A 24,915-nucleotide genomic window follows, 5' to 3' on the forward strand; every position below is an offset into this window, starting at 1 on the left:
TGGGAATGAGTCTAGGCTACCAATTCTTGGTTCTTTAGCAGGAAACCACATCTTCCTCCTGGAGTGATATGAAAGTAAAAATCAAATTGCCATTTCTTGCAGACTAGCCCAGAGGAAAACTATGAATCTGTTTATTGACATTAAATTCAATAGTGGCCCATTTTATATGTATGATCCTAAATATTTACTCAGTGGTTTTCTAACCATGGCCATTACTCTTTAATAATGTCAAAAATTTTCATCAAAGATTGAAATTATTGTACAAGAGTACTAAGATCAAAGATATCTACCTTTTATAGGTGCTAAGAGAAGCATCAAGAAGTAGAAGCTAGAAGATTCTTACTTTCCTTCTCAGAAAACAGTCTTAAAAGAAAACAGGATGTGAAACTGAATGCTACTTATTTTGGACTGAGATTTCCTTGTATTTCTTATAATAACACACTTAGTCTATGAATTATCATTCAGCAGAAGTCAGTATTATTTAAACTGCTGTATCTTTAAATTTTATTAGATAATAATTCATGTTAGTACACTGGAAGTTTTGGATAAAAATAGTGTAAAAATAAAACTAATAGTAATGGAAAAACATAATATCCATTGTTAATGTATTTCCTCAGCTATTCACTAATCTATGGATTTTGTTTCTGTCATTTCAATTATACCATCTCCATTTCATTTTCATTCTCACTAAGAGGATTACAGTTCCTTCCTAAAGTTAATAGGTTGTCTACATATTGCTTTAATTTCACTAGTTCCAGTCAGTGAGGCTAATTTTACATACTGATTCATGCAATTTAACTTAAGAAGACACACTTAGATTACTTAGTCTGATATTCTCTATCACTTGGACCAAATAACTCTTGCAGACATCAAAATTATCAGCTGTGTGTGAGATAAGTGACTCAATGAATAAAATGGTGAAATCATTTTCTTTAGTGTATTATTAATTACTTTCTCATGTTTGCAGTCACAAAATAAATACATACTGATTTGTAACCATTTGTCCTTTTCCTAATCAGTGACATGTTCTCCTCTTTCAAACTCTTCTGAATTCACATACATGAGTTGTTTCTGGTAAATAAACAAAACCCTTTATGTTCTTCTGTCACTTTAAGCACATTCTCGAGAATTAAGGAGGCTGGGGTGGTATTATCTCCAATCTGTTTATATGTCATTAAAATATAACATTAAAACATCCTGTTTTATCTACACTATGCTGACAGATTGCCTCCTCCTCCTATTCAATGATGATCACCATTCTCTTCTGTGACCCATACAATTTTCAAATCCATTTAAGTCTCAATGCTTTCACTCACAGTTTCCTATCCTAATCCTGAAATGTCTTTCCAGTTGATAACAGCATTTCAAAATCTGGAACATAACACTATTTTTAATATCTGAATGCTCATTGCCTCTAAGGTAAATGCCTGGTCTCATTTCCTCTAATAATCAAACCTGTAATTTTCTCAAATAAAATAAACTGCTTGACAAGATGCATTTTTAGAAAAGCATATTGATTACTAGGATTATATGCCTACTCTCTATCTCGTATCTATTACGAACCTGAATATTAATTATTTTTTAAAATCCCGTAAGAGAGCTCTCATTATTTCCTTGTGGCTGATGTCTAGATAACCTGCTTATAGTCATGAGGGTCATCCAGCACACCCTGTTTAAATGCTTGGAAAAGCATACTTTATATATTTGTAATTTCTCTGTCATGCCAAGACTTAACTGAAATTGCTAATAACAACTCAGAAAACTCCTCTATCTATAATTTCATCAAAATGGGGTGGTAATTTTAAAATGTTTACTCTTAGTAAGGTCTCCCCAATTACAACTGGAAAACCTTTGATATTATCAATTCAAATATGAAATGGAAAGTCTTAATGAATATTTTTGTATCATTAGGAAAATGTAATAATAAAGCAGAGAACTATATTATTAAGTAGAATCTTTCAGGCCAATTCTCATTTGAAAACATTTGTTCTTGTCTTTTGCCTTTTTTGTTTTTCCCCCCTCCATTATTTTACAATCCACAGTTCTCTCTGCTACTTCTGTGATTTTTTTGGTGATTTTTCTTCTATTACCTCTATGTGTCAAACTGCTGTCCATAGTTTGTTGTGAAACAGAAAAGAATTTTAACCTGAAATGCCTTCTTGTAGGTGTTGAATTTCAAATTTTAGATCTTCTTAATTTTAGAAATTTGCATCTTCTTCAGTACTTATGATTTTGACACTGATCAAGAATATTGGCAAGGAGGTCCTGGCAGAAATATAGCAAGAAAAATAACCTAACATGAACCTGTGAACAGTTTTTATCTCATCATTCCTTCAGTTTCCAAAATACTTTCAATGCATTAAGTATAACACTTTATCTGTTAGAAATAAATGTCATCTATAAGCTTTAGAAAGACATGAATTGCTACTGCATGTTGGAAATACAACAGAGGATTTTCAAATTAAAATCTTTTCCCATATGAGACATCTTACTGATATAGAAGAGTGGATACTTAAATGAAAAATAATCTTATATGAAATATGTTTTTTCTGTTTTACCTTGAAGGAACTTGATAATATCTCTTCTCATTTCCTACTACTGAGTTGTTGTTTCATTTATGTAGATCTCAGTGAAAGATTCAGAAGCACAATAAATCGCAGAATCACAGAAACATAGGGGTTGAAAGGGATCTTCAGACATTACCTATTCCAACTCCCTTAATAGAGAAGGTTCCCTACACAAAGTTGTGCAGAAAAGTGTTTAAGTGCTTAATCCTGTTCCAGTGCCATGTCACCCTCAAAGTATATAAGATTTTCCTGAATGTTTGCTAAGCAGCAGAAAAAACAGCATGGCACCATCCACTTAAATCCCACCCTCTAGATATTTATAACACTGATATGATTCCCACCCAGCAGGGAGATGCATAGACATGTAGAAATTCAGGATTATGATAAAGAAGAAATATATACTAATTAACATTAATAGAGATCTACAGGAACAAGTTAAACAGCTATAGGAACAAGGGAAATGACAGATACAGCTGATCCCTTGACACAGAGGGATAAACTGATGAAAAAACGACAGATTCTAACCTCTGATTTTCAGTCACACTGCCTACCTTGGACAGGTTTGACATTCTGTTCAGACCTATAAAATGGGTTAAATTTTCTTGCCAAATTCTTCAATTTTTTCATGCCAAAAACCATGTATACATATTTTACATTTTCTGTGACCAGACTGCCAAATAAAATAGAGAATACATTATAACAGGCAATACATGAAACTGAGGGCTGCGTTGTGACTTATCTCTACTTGAAGTTTCTTCCTTCCCTTTCTTCAGTTGTGAAATGCAGAGGTATCATGGGTTTTATCCATTTAAACTTAAGCAAACAGGTCAGATGGTCACAGAAAAGCAGCCCACAGTGCCCTGAGGCATTTCTGAATCAAGTGCTATACAATTCTCTATACACTGCATTCAGGAAACAGACAAAATGAAACAAGACCAGATGAAGGTAATTAGCGAATTTTTAAGTTCATTGGAAGTATTTCTGTCTTTAACAATAGCATCATGTTGGAAACCTCAGAGAGGGCATGATAGGGAAAGATAAACATTAATGACAAATCAAAAATTTAGACCCAGGAACCAAACTCAGCTATTTAACAGTGATATTTTACACAGGTCTGACACGAACATACTGAGCTTGCACAAATTGTTACAAGATTACTTAAAAACCAGTGAGATCTTCTTGCATGATAGTATAAGAAGTGGCTTTTAATCAGATTTTATAGTCCTAAGAGATTTTCTCAGCTTTTTGATACCAGGCTAATTCTTAAAAAATATGTAGACAGTAAGTAGATATGACCTAAGTCCTGTGTTCCAGTTAAGAAAATATTCCTGTTTTTACAAGTATTCATCCAGTGAGAGTGTGACAAGTTAGGCACTATTGACGTTATTTCATCCTAATCTTAGTTTAGACATGCACTAATCCTCCCATGCACTTCATAATGACTTCCCCAATACCATGACCCAATTAAACAGGAAGAAATGTGAGAGTTTATCAATACCAGTTGATGTGGTTTTAACCCACCTGGCATCTAAGCACTTCATAGCTGTTCAATCACTCTCCATGCTAGTGGGATGGAATTAAAAAGAAAAGAGCAAGAACTTCTGGGTTGCGATAAGTACAGTTAAGTAAAAAAAAAATAAAAATAAAATCAAGAAAAACAATAAAGAAAGCAAGTGATGAACAATGCAATTACACTCCACCTGCTGACTGATACCTGGCCAATTTCCAAGACATAGCAGCCATCCCACCCTGACCAAATGATCTCATCTTTTACTGCTGAGCATGACATCACATGATATGAGACATCTCCTTTACCTGTTTGGGTCAGCTATGCTGGTTCTATCCTTTCCCATCTTCCCATGCACTCCCAGACACTTGCTGGTAAGGCAGCACCAGAGGATGAAAGGTCTTTGACTTCACATAAGCACTGCTCAGCAACAACTCAAACATTCACATGTTGTCAACCTTATTCTCATCCTAAATCCTCATCAAGGCACTACATCAGCTATGAGGACTAAAATATAATCTGTCCCAGCTGAAACCAGTGTATCAGTGGCTATAGTAAGCTATTAAATAAAATTGAAAGGCCTAAGGAACATGCAGATGGAATGAGGTAAAATTTGAATGCTTAAAACCAAAACCAGTTTCCCTCGTATTTCACTACCTGGGAAGCCTGATATGCCTAATCTGTTGACAATATGGGGGTCTTCGCAAATCATGGCATGCAGTAAGAGAAAAGCTGGCTAAGTCCTTTTGTAGGACAGTTGAATTATTGTTTAAAAAGAAACACAAACTTGTTCTCCACTTCTTTAAGATCACAGGATGGCAGTAAGCAATTTTAGGTTGCAGTTGTACACTTTGGGAACATACAGATATATGGAAAGAAGGCAGAAATGAAACAAAAGATGACAGGGAACTCAGAGGGAAGTTACAGTGCTTCTGGTGACTCCTGAATTCCAGTAATATTTCAGCATGCTTGAGTTTAACTAAATTAAGTAATTATCTAGTTTTGACAAAAGCAATTATTGAATCTAGAGGATGTCTCCTCTCTACCCCTCTGCCACCCACCCCCCCCCCCCCCCCCCCATGCTGTCTTGTGCATACATAGCTGACTAAGGCCATCTGAACATGTATGCTGCTAGGACAAAGCTTGAAAACAGGTGTTTAATGAAAGTCTAATTCTATTGTGTATGCAAGTATAAACTCTTCACCACTTTGCTATGTACACCAGTAAGCCTGCAGGTATATTTGTTTGCACATATTACATGCCATATACATAATTATCTCAAATGTGAATCACAGTACTGACTACAGCAGGATTAAAGTTTATGACAAAGTTGGCTATTCACTCTATCCTTTCTCAAAGTGATGAAGCTGCATACAAAACAAGTAGTCTTTCCTCCTTGGAGAAACCTCTTGACCCAGCTATTGGCTATTTATGTCAGACTTTTTGACCTTTCACCTTTTCCCTCTGCATTATTTTGAGGCTAGACATCACTCACTTCTTTAAACAAAATACTTCATACAGTACTCACTACGCGTGGAAACTGAACATGAAAGTATATATTTTTTTGCGGTCACTTCCCTCAAGAACTGCAAAATCTTTCTTCTCCCAGCATTTTGGCTTTAAGACTGTCATTTTCATTCAGTGAACTCACAGGATGAAAACTCCCTGACTGAAAACCTGAATATCAATCACAATTATGTTGCTGCAAATAAATCACTTTGCTTTGATATTTCCCTCTGCATCTTAATCTGTGTTTTGCTGGTTTATTTACCTAGGTACTTACATTCAACTACAGTAGTAATCTAGTGATGGCACAGGAAATAGTCCATCAATTTATACGATGATAATGAAAATATCACACATACAAATAAAATTAGCATCAAATAAGTGCTAGTGAATCATAATGTCTTTGATCAGGTTATGAATTGATGAAATATCATCAGATCATATATGAGCATCACTGCACATGGGTATTACTAGTGCAGCTAGACTAAAAATGAATATTTCTGAGGATTTAAATGCTCTATAAGTCTTTGAGGCAATACTCATTCTTACTACTCAACAACTAATACGATTCTCAATTTTTAAGAAAAAATGGAATTGATTATATCTTTAATATAGTGGTTTTCTTCCAACCTTTTACTTCCTAACCATTTGATTTAAATAAATCTCAGAGGACTTTCCAGAGTTAAAATAACTTGCCAGAATTTTTCTACGTGGAGGAAGTCAGTGACACACCTTTGTGTTATATGCACTTCTACATCAGAAGTCATTATGTCAGTGTGCTCCCCTGTTACTATCTGTCACACAGCAACACGTAATGGAATACCGGTGGGAAGGTTCAGCCTCTACTGCCATACCACCAACATCTACCTCTAATGTTGTGGGCCAACATTATAAAAGAGGAGGCATTACTTTTGAAGCAGCCCTCATTTCTCTAAGGAGATTATCCTAGATGTTGCAGTTATGGAGGAGAAAGTATGTGGAGGAAAACAGAATGAAAAAATTGTAATGATAACCAATTTCCCAAATAAAATAATTCCAATACAGTAGCATTTTAAAACAGTAAATGTCAAATATGGTATGATTTTGCTATGAGGCAAAAGTTGATGCCAATCTTTAGAGCATCCTGTGGTGAGGCAAGAAATAAATACTGATATTTCAAGCGCTGATCTACTGCTCTTTGGTGTTTGTTTCTCATGTAAAGAAAAGTGAGAGGCAAAGTTAACACTGAATTTATCTCCTGCATAAATGGAATCATGAAGAATGTTGAAAGAAGGAACTGCAGTCAACTTATGAGAGCAGTTGTTTTAAGACTTTGTCAAAGGACTTACTATTACAGCAGTTTAGAAGAGAGAACAAAAGCTGAAGAATTATAAACTCCTTGAAAATGAAGAGAATCATCCATAACATTCTCCTCCCACTGCTTTAAAAAACAAAACAAAACAAAAACAGAACATTCAGTAAAGAGAAAGCAAAGAAATTCTGCAAAAATAAATAAATAAAATAATAATATAAAAAAATCAGTTCTCTTTAAGATACTGTTTTTTACAAGATTAATCTCTAGTGAGCTACAGTAGTTATTCTTTATTTCTGTGAATAACTATCTGCATTAACTGTGCACAAAGAAGTGTTTTAACATCTCTTAAGCTTCCAGCTACATGAAATGAGTTAGCAGAAAAGGTGACAGAGAACCTTAAGTTTACATACGCTGACCTAGTAATGAAGGTCAGTCTATTTAAGAAGCACCTGGGGAAACAGTGGGCTGTTTTGTTCAGGGTCTTAGAATCCTTTGTGTTAGGAAAAGGCTTTTCTCCTTTGATTGTTCTAAAACCTCTCAGATGCAGACTGCAGTACAGGTCAGAGCTCCATTTCATGTGCCTGGAGAAACAAGATAAACCAGACCCTCGGGAACAGGATGCTTTATGGATACTCAGTAGGAATCTATTCACATGGTCATTCAAGATGGATTGAAGCCCATGCAGATGTCAATACTCACTATGGGTTCAAACCAGTAATCATGCACGGGATGGAGACAAGCTCTTGGTGCTAGGCCTGCCTTTTGGATGGACCTCTGTGGGCTGTGAGCCAACACTGGTGGGACAGATTGCTTTTCAGCCCACCTCATAAGTACTTGTTTTGAGCCCTATGCTCAAGTGTAGGTTTCACATCAGAGCTGTAATGAGCCATCTGCAGGGAATAAGCGTTGGCAAGAGAACTCAGCAGGTTCTGATCTTAAGTTGCCCTTCATACCTGTAGGACAAATACAGCTCCAGGAAAAGAGGAGCAATGAAAAGCCTGAGGACATCTTATCAAATTATACTATGAGTACAAAAGGTCAAGCACCACCTCTTATAAAAGTATAGAAAGCTACAGAGAATTCAGGAATTCAAAAATCGTGCCTTGAACAACAGTGTGGTATATCATAAAAAATGATACTGCCGCTCCTGACAGGTAGACTTTTCACTGTTTCTTCAGTCTGTTTTCTCTCTCTCCCTGCTGCTTTTTTGACTGCTATATTGGAAATCGTATTTCATTACTGCTGCAAAGATTTGTAAATATCTTTTGTTATTTAGAATCTGACAAACCCCTTTAACTTTTTATTTATTTATTTATTTATTTTGTCCTAGATGTCTGCAAAAGGAAAAAAAGAGCTGCATCTCAACAAATATTACATTTCTGTAACTTTTAAGCTGAGTATACCAAGGGATTGTCTGTAATGGTCTTCATCTAAAGAGAAAATAGTAATTATAAAAACCCTTACCTGTTAAACTGTTCTCTATTGATCCTGTAAATATGTTCATCAGAGAAATAATGTTTAAAATGATTTCTGGGAAAAGCACTGCATACCATATTGCAACATAAATGGTCCCCAAATAGGCATCTTTAAGAAGCAATACAGACAAATAACTCATTAGAGAAACTACTTTAAAATAGTTTCTTTTTCTTCACTGGGGAAATGTGGTATTATTGCCCTAGAATGATTTAATTCACCCTAATTATATTCTGTTTGATATCTGCAGCTGTCTTGGAAGCAGGATTCTACTATGTAAATCCAGGAGACATTTCTCATCTCATTTGAAACCCCAACATGCTCTAATTTTCAAAGGAATTATAAGCTAGTGTCTGCATATGCTCACTGAATTTTTCAGTGGAATATCAAAAGAATACCCAATTTTCTGAACACTATCACTTGTACAAACTCTATTCACCCTCAGTTCCCCTTATATATGTATACACATATTATACACTTTGTATTGACCCCACAATATTAATGAAAAACTTGTGCAGTTGCACAATATTGTGGCCAGAAATGTCTGTACTTGGTAATTCTCATAGAAAACACTAATCAAGGTTGCCTTTTTCTTTTGTCTCAGAGTTTCATTTTACTTCAAAACAGACTTGAATTCATCTTGCATATAACTTTTCAACACAGCTAGTAGGCAGCAGAATTTGGGCTGATATAGAAAAACCATAAGAGGATATACTTCTGCCAAAAAATTAGTGTTGAAAATGCATCCTTCGATGTATTTGGCAGTTGCTGTTCATATCACAGTGCCACATCACATAATTCACATAATAATTGTGTACCAGAATTCGTAATTAAGTATTGGATCACAGCTGGTCACCAGAACTGACAATCAGTGATCATTGTTATTTATTGGGAACACCACCATCAGTCCCAAGGAAGATGGCAAGGTAAATCAATGTGGTGTGAGAAAACACAAGTGCCTGTTCAGTGTGCAAACAGCCAGTAAGTGATGCTTCCTGCTGCTCTCTATAAATTACCAATTAACAAAATAGAGCAATTTGCCTTCTCCTCCTATGAACAAAAATTTTTCTTTTAGAAGTCTTAGCAAGAATTACAAGTTTTATGGAGAAAAATCAGGGGGAAGTCAAATGCTTTTCTTCAAATAAAACTAACTTTAAAGAGTAGGGGACTAACCAGGGATTAGAAAAATAAAATAACTGAAGTTCTAGGCTTTGAGCATGAAGCCAGAGTAGAACTTAAGTAGAAATTGAAAGAATATTCACCAACTTTCATCTATAATTACTACATTTTTACCAGATGAGCTTCACTGATAATTATTTTTTTTTGTCACACAACTTTTGAAGGAATAGGTTGTAGCAAGCTTTAACAGGAGGTGGTACTTCCCTGTCAAAAAAATAAGCCAGTCAGAAACAGCATCTAATCAACTACTTTCCAGCTTCTGCTTTGTCTTAGTTTCAGAAGGATGTGAAAACACAGTGAAATTTCTATGTAAGATCCAGCTGAATCCTTTACTATATTCTATGAGAAGGCAGCAGGAAGAATAAAAATTATTGGTCTATCCTATAGTTCTTTTCATAGATCTAGCTAGAGAAGAGTATAACCTGATCATCCAATTGATCTCATAGATACAAGAGAGAGGGATTCATAACTTGTTTCTACTCCCAGATCTCCTGTGCAGTCATAGGCCCTTAACCTTCCACGAGGGGCAGTACCACCAAAAGATAAGAGTGACCTTGTTCTTCTTTGGATGGAACAAGGGAGAAAGTTTGGTTCACAAAACCTAATCTGCCTACACCTCTCCTATATAAGATACTATAAGAAATTCTTCTTTCATTCCCAGCTACTTCTTTTATCTGGCTTTTTCCTCTAGCCTGTTGTGTCAGTTCTGTTGATCACTGCTGCAGGGCTTCCAAGTCTCTTCATGTATTGTTCAGGGAAAAAAAGGTTATTAACGCCTGAGTAAGAGATCCAGTTTCATATGTACATGACTGGAATTAAAAGTTGTTTTCTCAGATGCAGCATTAGGATCAAAGAAAAGTTTTAGTGGAGTTAACATACATTCCTGTATGTCCTGAAAATAATTTTCTGGGACTGGAAACTTCCATTCTCAAAAGACAACATCAGAAGTTATAAAAAAATAATGTGCATCAAGAAATAAATGGCATATTGGGAAAACAGATTAAAGTTAGAATATCCTAACTTCTATATATTTTTAATAAAGGAAGCTTCATAAATTTTAAATACTTAAAAGATTAAACTTCATGAAATATTTCAAAATTACATTTAGGAATGTTATAGAAAGAAATAATGCTCAGACATTTGCTAACTAGTCATAATGTACAAAGATCTCACAATTTGGAGTTGTACAGTGATGTATAGTGACAATAATGTGAAGATGGTACAAGAGAGGCAGTGATAAGTATCCAAAAGGTTATTTAAAGGAAAGACTCACCCAATAGAGGCCTTCAGTCTGCTAGAAAATGCTGAAGTAACCTCCACCAAGGAACAATCTCAAAGAGATGCTCAGTGGTGGTCAGCCCTTAAATGAGGTCTAGAGGGAGTGGAGTCAGGCTCCACCCCTTCCAGGAGCACAGTTGAATTACCCTTACCTGTGTTCCTACAGCTGACCCGAAACTTGCCTCAGCTGATTAATCAGAGGTTCAGGCTGTGGTTACCAATTTCCCATACAAGAATTAATTTGGTTTTGGTAAAAATTTAATTTGTATTTCCTATTCTCCTAGGAAAATTGACATAAATCATGAATAAATATAAGTATGCATCAAAAATTTCTACATTTTAAGTTACATACAAAGACCATAAAAATCTAGGAAAATAAAGGCATGTCTGCGGAAAATATAAAGTAGATGAAGTTTATTGCATTTCCTAGAACCTGTGTATGAGTTACACAAAATGCTCGAACTACAGATAGATGTCATGCAACCATAGAAATTTCCTGTAAGTGCCAACATATTAAAAAGTTGTTAAACAGTAACAGCATAATGAGGTCTTTGGGTAGAAGTTTGTATTGTGATAGATACTGAATAATACACTAACATTTCCAGATATTATTACTACAGTAAACATGATGAACCAGAGTTAACTCACTTTGTAGTGCCATCTACAGCCTGAACCCAAGTGGTAAAGAAGCACAAGGGAAAAGATCACCATATCATACATACTCTATCATCAGCCCCTTTGGTGATAGGGGTTTTGTATAAGACTTTACTTAAAAAAATTGTTCCTGTGTTTGGCCCCCTAAGTTTCTATGACTGTGTATTTGACACGATGGCAACATTCCTCAAAAAAACAGCAATGGCTGTTACAAGGCAGGAAGGGATTTTTATTCAACAGATGTTCAAACTGTATTTTGATGATTTTACAGTGTGTCTGGAGATATAGGGTATGCACTTTCCAAATTCCTGCAGCAAACAGTGCCTTGCTGAGTGGAGCAGTCTGCTTTAATCACAGGCTCAGCAATTTGCTAAGGATTACATGATTGAGACTGATGATAGCATCCATAAGTAAATCAGGAGTTGATGAGATCCTTGTATGTCAGTTACAGCGAAGAGGCAAAGTGTATTTTATGCCATCTAACTAAATCTAGACTGTTGGGAAATTACATAAAACCTATGACCATCTATTGAAAAGTAGGCCGTGACAGTGGAGAGTGTAGAAAGCAGCATCTGCATAACACAGATGTGTGAGAGGTAAGCAGAGGTAATGACACACAGATCTCCAAAATAGTATTTCATCTTTGTCAAGTCAGGGGTAAATAAAAAACAAAACAAAAAGAGAACCTGTTTTCTGTGCATATCTAATAGCATTACAAAGAATAAATAATTAATTTAATGTCATTCTTTAAAATGATTCATAAAAGTGGGCAGCGGTAAGTTTTGAGAAAATCGTGTTTCCAGGATTAAACAAAAAAGTAATTTAAAAACAAAACAAACAAATAAAAAAACCCAAACAAACAAAAAAACAAACAAACAAACAAAACTGTTTAAAACAGTATGGAAAAAACTAACATAAGACAAATTAATTTGATTTGAAAAATAATCAAACAAATTCAAAGAATTGGATGTAATAAACTCTTCACATAATCTCTCTGTAAGTCTACATGGTTCATCCACTTTCCATAAATACACACATCAGTAGCACGAAACATAGTCATAACATGATGGAAAGCATAGCAATGACAGCAGAGTAGCAAGGGCCTAGTCTGTAGCAAGTGAGAATTTGCTCAAATGCAACAGTCACAGAAATAAAGGAAAGAAGCAGCATACCTTCACTATAACTCAGGTACACAGAGATCTCCAGCAAGATACTCTTCCCCTTCCCCTTCCCCTGCCTTAAATGAGGCCTGGGAAGGGGTGGATTTTCTCTGCAATCTTTCTAGTCACTCAGGTGCACTGCATGCACCTGAACTCTCCTGGGTTGGCCCAGAGATATGCACACACAGCTTAAACGTCTGAGATGTTTGAGACACAAATAAAAGAGTTACAAATATGCAGCTTTTCAGACTGGTGGAGAACTGAGAAATTTTGCCTTGGAAGGAACAGATGTTAGCAACTGGACATACTCCTAGTTAACTCCTTCTTCATCCTACAGTGTTTGGATCATAGGAAAACCTACCCCAAAGTTATGAACTCTAATGTCAGCTGGTGCTCCTAGGAGGTTATTTGTGGAGTACCAGTATCAATTTTTGCATGTGACAAAATTTTTGGACCAGTCCTTGATTCAGCCATTTATTATTTATAAAGCTGAAGTGATGAGTGGATGAATAATGAACTATTTTCTACATGTATGCATGTGGCAAGGCAGGTTTGTCATGTAAAAATATCTGCTTCAGAAATATAAGGCAATATATACTCAGCAATAAATGTAAATTACCAGTTGCCAGCTACTCCTGTGTACTAATCTTTTCTCCAAAATTAAGAATCTAGAATCAAGTTTGCTATACTTGACATTCAGTTTTGCTACTAAAATCTAAATGTGCATATATGCTCATTCTCAAGTTTGTTTAGTTAGTGTTACTTAGAAAATTAGTTCTGGTTTTAACCATCTCAGTATGTGACACATTAAAACAAAACTTTTGCTAGAAATTAGAAAACTCTCTCCTCTGTGTGCAATTTGTATGACTGAACAGTTTCAGTAGTTTATTTCTACATTCAGTGCCTTACAGGTATATTAGCTAGTGATAAACTTGATGCAATTTGAAGTGTGTATCTGAAGCATACCATATTGGACTATCAAAACTCTCTATATAACTGATAATACCTTTGGTATATCTTAATAGCTTTGTTTTGTAGCTTGCTGTTAAAAATTCAATTTTAATTTGTGGATATTTCTCCAGAAGCGTTCATGCTTCTGTTACACATTAATTCCCATAGGTGAAGTATCTAAAAGTAGATATTCTATAAGATTTATGAGCTACCCAGAAAATGTTCATTTTCTAACTTTCGTTTCACGGTGGTTTGTTTTTCTTTATTTGTAAGGTAGGATTAGGAAAAACAGAAGTTTTACAGTTCTGTTTAGAGTTGTTCAGGACACATTTACTGAGATGATTAATTCCTTGTCTAATTCTTCTGCCAGAAAAGGTATTAAAAGCAGCAATATAGTAAAGAATTTCCAACTTCACGGAACTACAGTCATTGTAGAAAGGTCCAAAAGAACTTGGACAACATTTTTATCACATGTAATGCACAAATATGTCAAAATATTTTAACGTAAATATATCTATTTGTAATTATTACATTGCATATGTATATACATAAAGATATGAAAAATATACTGAGTACATAGGTAGGTAAATATAACCAAACACTCTTGCAACCTTCTTGGTTTATGAAACTCTGCTGAGTGCAAAGTAGTATCTGTGAATCTTTCAAATTGTCTCCATTTATGATTATCGATATACAGAAAAAGCCATGCTATTATGTCATACACAACATGCTGCTGATAATATAGCCATTATAAACCATTCATCACATATTAATTCATTAAGCTTTCAAGCTGTCCATATTAATCAAATCAATTTTCAAATAAATACTAAATCAAATCAAGTTTTCAAATCAAACTTCATTGGAAGACAAATAGTTATAGCAATATTCCAAATTTCATGTATTTCAAATGTTATTTCATTGCACTAGTGGTTCATAGAAGCCAAGGAGACTTTTCAAATGAGTACAAATGGAAGTGTGAATATTAAAGTACATAAAACAGTACTTTTTAAAGGATGTTTTCAGTCATGCAGTTCACTGTTTTGAACATTTACAAAAATGGTCACTATAGTAAAATTTAATAGAAAATTGTCTTTTCCAGGGCCACATATTTCACTGATTCAAATCAGAGGAAATTCAAAACTGTACAGACTGTAAAGGAGACAGAAAGTAGGGGATATGTGGCTCATGCAAGGAACAGACACTATCAGCAATAAACATTGTTTAGCAGTGCAGGTATATAAACTCCTATCCATTGGAAGAAAACAAACAGTGATAATGCAGATAAGACTGGAACTAGTATTAACTAAAGCAAAACTCATAGCTAGTTGTGAAAATCATAATAGAAATGACTGAATTACCAATTAATGGAGTTAAAAGCTGCAGTTTACTGTAGACTATAAAGTGGGAATGATACAGAATTCATCTACATCTGAGAGTAAGGGTAACTCAGCTTGATAATAATACTATAAATGTCAGTTATTTTCTTCTTAATAACTTGAACTAACCTAGGTAAAATTTGCACAGTATTGTGTGTTTTTATCCCACAGCTTATCTATCTCATGTGTAATATTCACCAGTATTAAGGCTGAAAAAAAAAGAATGGGTAAAAAAAAAAGTGCTAAGAACGTCATTTTGTGACAGACATACACAAAACAGGACATAGATCAGGCACTGTGGACAAAATTCATCACTCACATAACACAAATAAAAATCTGGGCAACCACACTTGTTTTTAAAAGAAATGAAGCAAAGGCTGAAGAAAATATATCTATTTTTCCTCCTGCACAGTGAAGAATGCACAGATGTTGCTGCTTCTTCCAAAATTTTTGTTTAAAGAAACAATTTAAATTGGTCTAATCCTCTGAAGCAGAACTTTCATCATTTTTTAAAGAATAACTGATGGAACAAAGAACAGAGATTGAATGTGTGGATGTTTGCTGTTTATTTTTTCCTCATCCAGCAGCTGGTTTACTTATATAGGGCACAGGAAGAAAAGCGACGATGCAAAGGATGAAAAAGTTGTTGAAAGTATATATAAAGTTATTTTACACTAGAGAATATTTCAATAATTCCAGCATACACTTTTTATGATCTTCTGCCTTCATTTCTTTTTAGTTTCTTTCCCTTTTCTCTTTGGTTATGCAAACTTGTTCTCTAGACAGAGCTAAGAAGCTAAAAAGATTTAGGTCACGATTAAGTGCTCTAGTATGAAGGACTATCAGCAGATGCAAACCTATTGGAAAGGTCTCGGCTATAGTTAACTATGAGGATATATGATTTCACTGCTTTTAGGGACATTTAGTGAAAATAGTATAGTTGCATAGCTTTTATGCCTCGTAAGTGTAAAAGGAAATAACTAAATTGCAGTATGTTGGGCATCTGTTATTTGAATTGAACATGAAATAACAGCATTACGTTACATTTATTTTCTTACAGTATTTTCTTACAGTGAAAGATGAGGTGATCAATTAGTTTAGGTTTGCCAGTAAGTCAAAACAGGAATGAATTATACAAACTGCTTATAGTTTAAATGAAGGCTGATATCTGTCTTAATCTCTTTCACTGATAAGAACAAACCAAAATGACCATTTACCCAGATGTGACTAGTGGATACAATTCTTTCAATGAGCAGAGATATGTCTGCTAAAGAAACATCAGAAGCAATGCATAATTATTTCAGTTGATGTACACAGTTATGATGGAAATTAGAAACATACACAGCAAATCATCTAAGCTGATTAATCACATTTTCAAATACACAGAAGTTTCTAGTTAAATAAATATAGCCTTCATAAGGGCCCACATGTGCACAGTAGGTAGCATATTGATACCTAAGTTACTTTTAAATTACAGTATTAAAAAAAAAAAGGAAGGAAAGTGTACTTAAGCCACAACAATATATTGATGGCACTGAAAGTAGAAAAAGCAAATATGGCATCTACTTTCAGTCAGAAAGCAGAAACGTATCCACCTTTTTCACTCTGCTACATGGGAGCACTTACAAGAAAGGTAAAGATATGGTTTCTCAACTGCCTTTCATTCATTTCCCACTTCTTCTCCCAGGATAGCTGAAGCTTGGCCAGAAGATTCATGATGCCAGAGGAAGGAGGGGTATAAAAAAATGCTGACTCCTAAATTTCATGTGTATGATGCTGAAAAATCTGGCTTCAGTTCCTTAAATTGTTTGTAAATTTTACAGCTGCTGGCTTAAATACATAATAATCCCAGGAAGAGAGGTTCTGTGAACTCACAGCTCTGATCATGTTCTGCCTTATACAAGAACCATTTCCCTTAGGTCATCAGGAAGTACATCAAGGAGCTGAAATATATTCACTAGCATCACCAAATGAATAAATTCCGAATAGGCTATATGGCCCCTGTAGTTCTAGATCTGAGTGAAACAGAGTAGGGTAGTGAGGATTAAACTCATTGCCAGGATGTCCTTGGGATTTGTGGCTGTGTTTGTTTTATACAAGATCTAGGCATTTAAACCCAGAATACTTACAATGCACTGAAGAGCATATATGCCACATTCATGAGGACTGAAGTACAGTGTATGGCTGGTCCTTCTCAGGTAACAAGATATGGCTTTCAAACCACATTTTTCTTTTTATTTCAAATAAGTTTCAAAGGGTTTATGACGCAGCAAGGATTTTTGGCTGAATTTTGGTTGTCTTAGAGATAACTTCTATGAGAATATTTCTGAGATGTGGTAAGAAATGTAGATGAGATGCAGATGCAGCCATTTCTTAACTTAGGGAACTTTCAGCTTTTCTATGCAAATCATCTGGCTTGAAGCACAATCATGAAGATTTGCGAATGCTGACTAGGGACAATTTGATTAATTCCACATTATTCTATGTCCTCTAAACAAGATACTAGTATCTAGAGCCACAGTTCTCTGTATTGCAAGGCATCTGAGAATGAAAAATTTGGTCCAAATCATTAGTGATACAGCCACAGGAGAGAGATGGAGTGAATCCTGGCAGTATTCTTTAATGTTGTACACTGCTACTGTGTTTCAGTAAGAGAAAAGAAAAAGGATGAAAAACAAAGAAGTAATATGGCAGCAAATATTAAAGGATATACAAGGATATTTCTTGAATCACTTCTTTTTTCTCCTCTTGCAGGCTACGAAAATCCTTCCTTCAAAACATAGTTTTTTGTATCTGCTTTCATGCATAAACTTTTTCTACTTTTTATTCTTTTTATGCCTCAGCAGATGCCATCAAGGAAGCAGAGCACACATTTGTGTTTGTTCTGCAATCCCAAAGCCTTTGCTTCATTTCCTCTTTTCCCACTGCTCTCGGCTCCCCTGTTTAGAAACTGTTCCTCAGAGTGCCATCTGGGTTGTGCTCAGTACCTGAGATAATTTATCAGCAATTCTAACATCTTTCAGATATAGACAGTACAATGAAAACATACTAATAGGAGGAAAAAAGGGAGAAGGGCACAAGAAAGCATCCAGAAGCTTTGGAAAAGATTTAGAAGTAAAGCTAGTCAGACAAAAATATAAGATACTTGGAAAGAAAAAAATAAATAAAACAAAAGAGACAAAACATATCTAGGGGAAAAAATAATACATGAGAAAACACAGATAGACCTCAGCAAAGAGAGGCTATCTCTGATGTCCATGCCCAACCTTTTTTTCCTGCAGTTTTGTGTGTTAGAAGTTCTGACAAATACATGATCCTAATAAGTTCAAGCAGAAAAGGAGGGTCGTCTAAGTTCTTGAGTGTGAAAGAAATCTCTTTATTTATAGGGCCTTTACTGCCTGCCAAATATATTCACTACTTCCCAATAATACAGATATAGTATTTCAACTGTGAATGTGCAGTTTGAAAATAAAATGCAAGCTTAAAAGAGTCGCTGGTTTCTGGTTAGGGTATTTGGTAAAGAACTTCTTGAGCAAAGTGCATGATGTGTCAGTCTGATTAAACTCACTTGTCCTTGAATCACACAAAATATGGACTCATTGCCACAATTGCTGCTCTAGGGAAAGAGCCTGAAACAGAGACTGATGTTGTCTGCATAAGGATACTGCAACAGCTTATCCTTTCTCATTAAACAACATGGCACTGGCTCTCTGGATTCTGTATCTTACTGTTTTTTCCTGAGACATGGCACTCTCTGCCAGACTTAAAAATCTAGGAGGAAGATGAAGTTTTATGTCATCTTTAAATGAGCGGCTGCATTGAGAGCAGTGGTAATGTAGACTGTATATGCCAGCCAAGAAGTTCCATGATGGTGGTGCAAGAAAAACTGGGCAGTACAGAAAGCCAGTGAGTACTGGGAGACAGCAGTGACCATGCCATCTCATGGAGGGGAGCCTGGGGGGAAAGAAAAAGTCCAAAGTGCTCAACCAGCATCAACAGATGGTGGTGAGGAAAGCAGCACAACTTCTCAGGGCCGTGTGACCGGGGTCTCTTGGCTGAGTTTCTGCAGCAGCATTGGCTGAAAGAAATGATGGAGAGCCAGAGAGTGAAGCAAGCATAGGATGTGCACACACCCACCCTGACTGCAGTGTGGCTAGTGCTGCTGGAAGTCCCCCAGATTAATATACAACTCCCCAGAATAGTGAAATAATGTTTCTGTAAATGAGTTATTATATTTGATATAAGTATGTAATTGCATGTGATCAGCATCAAGGACTATTAACACTGAATTTTCACTCAGCAAAAAAAGGCTGTTGAAGAGACTGATGGGCATGCTATGGGTGGTGTATGGGAGATTGGTAAGGAGGACTTGAGGACTGACCCAGCTTCTTCAGCTAAGGCACCACCACTGGTGAGTTTTCCTTTACTTATACCTTCTGTACATTTGCTACCATCTGTATATTAACAACCAATACAGGTGGTCACCTGGAACCCAAATAAAAGACATCTCTGACACTGGTAAAGTAGCCACTAGCAGCTAAAATGCTTTGTGCTTCTTTTAATTTTCTCATCAGAATATCGGGGCAACGTAGGGTTTATACAAACCCTGGTTCCTTTGGCCTCACTGCTTGAAGTAGCAGCATGTCCTGTTGTAGCAGACTGCACCCTCAGGGGATCTCCTTTCACTTCTGAGGTAGTTCTCCCTTTTCTGGCTACACTGAGTTCAGGGGCAGAATCAATAATGTGATTAGTATATGAATAATTTATATCCACCAGGACCATTCCCTGGTCTCTCATAGGAATTTATGGGAGTGATGAAACTATTTTGTGAACTCAGCTTCCAGTTCTGTAGAGCCACTCTGCCACTTAGCAATAGCCAGTCACAGGACAGCCTATGTTTCTTTAAACATATATCTTAGCTGTCCATGCTCTGTCAATCAAATTTTAATTCTGTAGGCAAGTATTATCCCTCATTGATGAGAATTTTTATTTTTTTTTAATGTTATTTTACTCCTCAGTTTTTCCCCTATTTCTGTTCTAGTTAGAGGTGGCTGTATAATAGCTCCTGTTTTATTAAACAAAAGATATACTGGATTTAATTCTAATCACATTTCTATTGAATTTATAGCTGTTTAACTTGATTGGCTTTTGTCGAATCATTGCTGACTTACATTACATGGCTTCACTAGCCATTATCCTGGATTTTGAGTAGCTCTGAAATCATGCCCATGTGTTTCTGCTAAGTTAACCTATAGAAGCAGTCAGGTTAGACATCCTGACTCATGCTAAGAAAGATTTTTTCCATCTATTTATTAACTCATCACATTTAAAATCCAGATTCCTCTGTTGCTTTTTACATTTCAACCAATTCATTCTAATAACATCTCCCTGTAAAAATGAGATAACATGCTGTAAAGATAAAAGTGTACCAATGTGCACATTTCTGAATGTCCGCATTATGGGGGTTCTGCATGTCATAGCTGCTGTGCTATAGAAGATGACTTGAAATAAGCTCTCTAATTGATCTACACATCAAATGCTCTGGAAATGTAAAAGAGGGGCTTAGAATGTCAGTAGCTTGGCTAGCTCGCTGTCTATTGTCCCTGGTCTCATTTCTTTAATATGTATAGTGACAGCAATTGCTAAAAGGCATCTGCTGTCAGTGTCAATAAACCTCTAAGAGAACTTAAACAAAAAATCACATCTTACTGTTGGAAAGTTTCCTTGTTATATTTATTTTGTGAGTATAGGACTACTATGACAGTGTTTTAGCACAGGAATGTCTGCTGGGTCATATGTGGTGCCCATTTTCATACAAAACATGCCTTTTCACCATCTCTGTTTGTTGCAGAAGTTCACAGTGGATATAGAGGGGGAAAAGGTTGGGATACTGACAGTGTGCTGGAGGCTTTCAGAGAACAGATGTCAGCTAGACATAAAACAAAATATAATAATAACTTGGCTCAGCTGAGTTTACCTTACAGACATCCTTGGGATATTAAAAACAAACCAAAGCAAACCAAACAAACAAATGAACAAAAAAATCCCCACAACCAAACAAAAACCCACACTAAACAACCTAGAAAAACCCAACAAACTGAAACCCCTGAACCACAGCATCTTGACTTCTGTTCCCCGTCATATAGAATTAATTTGCTGCTGAATTCATGCTTGATCTAACACCCTTGAATTTAATGTCTTACACCAGGGATGAATTCAGCCCTTGGTCTTTAAAGCAATCTTTTCCCTTGTGTGAAACAAAAACACCATATGGTGAGTCCTTGGCTTGATATCCGTAGCTGAGCTTGCTGTTGTTCCTTTCAGATTCTGTTGGTGGAAAAGGTTAAAGCCTGCAGAGCTGCTTCAGTCAATGCCAAACTGCCACAACAGGGGGTGAGAGAGGAGTATGTGGGGATCTGCATGCATCTGAGCCTGCTGCTCATGCTTCAGGAGCTGTACATTACACAAGCTGGGCTGTTTACAGAGAGGAGCTGAGCCCTGTGGGGAATCAGAACAATCCTCTTTCCCAGAGCTCCTGTTCTGCTGTTTCTGTAGATCATTCTGTGAGGCATTCCTCCTTGAAAGTGCTCCAGAGAGGAGCAATGTGTGAAAGTCTCCTCCTCACAACATCTCAGCCATAAACCTTTGGGGAATGATGGACAGTAAGAGGGTAAGCAGGAAGGCAGACCAGTGAAGTGCTTCTGTCATAGAGCACTGCATGTATTCAAACAAAGTCTGAGGATCTTCACGCAAAAAATCTCCTAGTGATGCTAAACCTGTAAGCAAAGAAGCAGTGGTTGTCCTCTCTTTGTATCCATCTTTGTGGTGCTCATACAGCAGTTTCCCACCTGTCAACTAGGAGCAACATCCTTACTTTACATGTGATCATCTGAGAAATTAGTCGCTGCACTTCCTGTGAGCGTTATTCATACTAAAAATGATTCAAAAGAAGTTATTTCATATAGTCACATATAATTTATAGCACAGCACATTACTGACAGGCCTCTCAGCAGCACAGTATTAAATACCTCCACTGAAATTCATTGTCCAAATAAGTTTTTCTTTACACAGGTCAGCACTCAGTGCAATGCTGTGCAAGTCGTGTTGCAAACCAGATGGACTTGTGAATCTGACCACATCACTTTCTTCAAAGCCACTCCACTATTTTCCTCTCTAACACATACCCAGTGCCAACACTGTGTCCAGAAATGCAAAGCTGTTCTTCTGCCTTTTGCCTCCTGCCCTGAAGCAGGATTTGCCCATGGTTGGTCAGCCATGCCAACTTGTGTGCAACTGTTTGTCTGCTTTCTCAAGTTTTTCTCCAGTTTCTCCATAAATTGCATGAAGAATGCTTTCTGATCAAAAATGTCAGTTCACTGTTCAGCTTTGTCTGTGAAGCTGTTGTAACAGTGCAGAAAACTTCCACTGTTGGCTTTCAAAAAGACTAAATCCATATTGCTTTCTATTTCAGAATGTTTTTGCATCTAAGGAAAGATTCAAATATCATTATATAAAAAGAATGACATTGTTTTACACAATTTTTTAGAAGGTACTGAATTTGTTTTGCAAATAAATTAATTAGTCTTTCAGTTGGAAATTGATCCTTCAGGAAATTTTCATGCTGTTTTAAATCATGCTCTTGTCCCAGCTGAGATCAGAAAAAGTTAGAGGCAGCTCTTGAAACTTGTGTCATTAACATTCACAGGGCATTTACAGCACATGAACCATTAAAAGATTTATTTCAGTGTTACTGGCATGGTTTTTTTTTCCTCTTATTTTTAATAATTTATGTATTTTCTTTTTTTTTCTTTTTTTTTTTTTCCCCTGCAGAATGAGTTGATGCTCTTACGGTATTGCAGAGAGGAAAACACACACCACAGCTCAGTTCTGGGGATACAACCTGCTTTATGTCCCTCCTCAGATGAATGAGGGAGGCAAACTTGTCTGGAGAGAAAAAGTAGAATAGAATGTAGGCTTAAGTCTTACAGCTTCTGTCCTGAAGGAGCTCTCAGGCAGATGAGTATGGAAAAGGAGGTTAAAATCGTCCATGTATTCTATTTGGATACCTCTCTCCTCTCTTTCATTTTTACTGAATGATCACCTCCTTTCTGTATCACAGGATTCCTGACTCACTGGGTGCAGTGAAGGGAGGAACTGCCTCTGTCATTATTTTGTTGTTTGTTTTTTTTCCTGACAGCCATGCTGTCAACCTGTGATCTTCAGCTTTATTTACTGCCAAATGTTCAGACTCTGCTCTGAGGGCAGAAAACACATACTTTTCCATTCCACCTGTGAGGTGAGAGTGTGGTACAGTTCTCCTTGTACTAATCAGGACATGAAGGCCAGTGAGATTTCTGTTATGAATGAAAACAAAGCTGTAAGCACAGGAAGCTACACATGAGCCAGGATGGTTGTTCTTGCTGGAGTAGCTGATGGTTATACTCTGTATGAATCAATATTAGCATTGTGTGAGATTCAAATCTAAGCAGAGGATTTCCAAGCTTTGATGACTGATGTTTCTCCAGAACATGTGGGTATATTTCTATAGCTGGAGAGATGCTTTAATGAGAAATATGAAAAGTGCTATGACTTTTTACACAAGATCGTAAATTGACTGTATTTTGGTAAGCATTAATTGTAACACATACTTTCCCAAGCAAAAAATAGTAGTAGATTGGAAATCCCGTTCCAGATCCTCTTGGTCTCAGTGTGACACAGATAAAACAGATATTAGTTCTAACTGTCATGGTTGGAAAAGACAGAACAATTTTCTAAGGAATACCTTTTTTAAAAAAAGGAATTTCCAAAAAGTTATTCTTTCTGAAATGAACTTGCTGACATGAAAAATTTTAGCTGCAACGGCTGAAATTTGACAAACTGATAAGTAATAGAATGCTGAATCCTATAAAGTGCAGCCATTTTTATACTTATGTACCTGCCAGCTCCACTTGTAGTCTGTCTTTGTCTATATAACTACTTTCTCATTTCTACAGTTACATATAGAAAAAAAAAATAATTATCCAATTTTCACCATATGCTTGCATTAATAAATAAAATAATGAAGTTAGTAAATGTTAGTAAATGTTACACATTGTTCACAGAAAATATACTGGAGACTTCTAGATATTCCTGTTTCTTCCTCCCCCCTGGAGGGGGACTACAGTAAAGCTTTACCAGCAAGGTTGTGGATGCTCCCTCCCTGGAAACATTCAAGGCCAGGCTGCACATGGCTTTGAGCAACATGGTCTAGAGAGAGGTGTCCCTGCCTACAGCAGGGGGGTTAGAACTAGAAGATCTTAAAGGTGGTTCCAGCCCAAACCATTCTATGATCATATAGTTCTATGATCTCAAAGACAATGTCATAACAATGGGGACTGATAACAACAGCATCCATAGTCACGAAAACATTTTAAGTTACAATGGTTACTTGTAATTTTTGGTATTTGGGATCTAGACTTTTGCAACTTTTTGTCTCCTTTGGTTTCCTATGCACTAATGTATCTGCACCAGTGAAGAAAATTTGTGTTTGCAGGATGATGGGGTTATTCTTTTCAAGGTAACAGTGTTGCTGTTTCCCCATAAATGTGCTTTCTCTGTCTCTTGACTGCTACAATTCACATGAAGATTATGAGCCACCAAGCAGTGCTGGGACCTTTGTAAACTAAGAATAAGAAAAGAGATTTATGAGAGCTTATCCATTCGGTGCTGGAGACTGTTTCAAAACTGGAAGCACAGTCCAAGCTTTCATATAACTGTTGTTTTGAAATGATGGCTGACAGAGAAAGTTTAAAGGGCTATTTAGGTAGAGCAAGATCCAAAAACCCTATTTACCATAGGAAGTAGCTGTTTAGCCCAGAGGGCTTGTCTTCTCATTCCATTTCTTGTACATAGGAAAACTAGGTCTGGAATTAACTGATGCAGATAAGATACCTTTGGAGAAGCCCTGAGGTGTTTAAGTTCAATCCTCTTT

This window comes from Excalfactoria chinensis, chromosome 4 (genome assembly GCF_039878825.1).
Source record: "Excalfactoria chinensis isolate bCotChi1 chromosome 4, bCotChi1.hap2, whole genome shotgun sequence".
Taxonomy (NCBI): Eukaryota; Metazoa; Chordata; class Aves; order Galliformes; family Phasianidae; genus Excalfactoria; species Excalfactoria chinensis.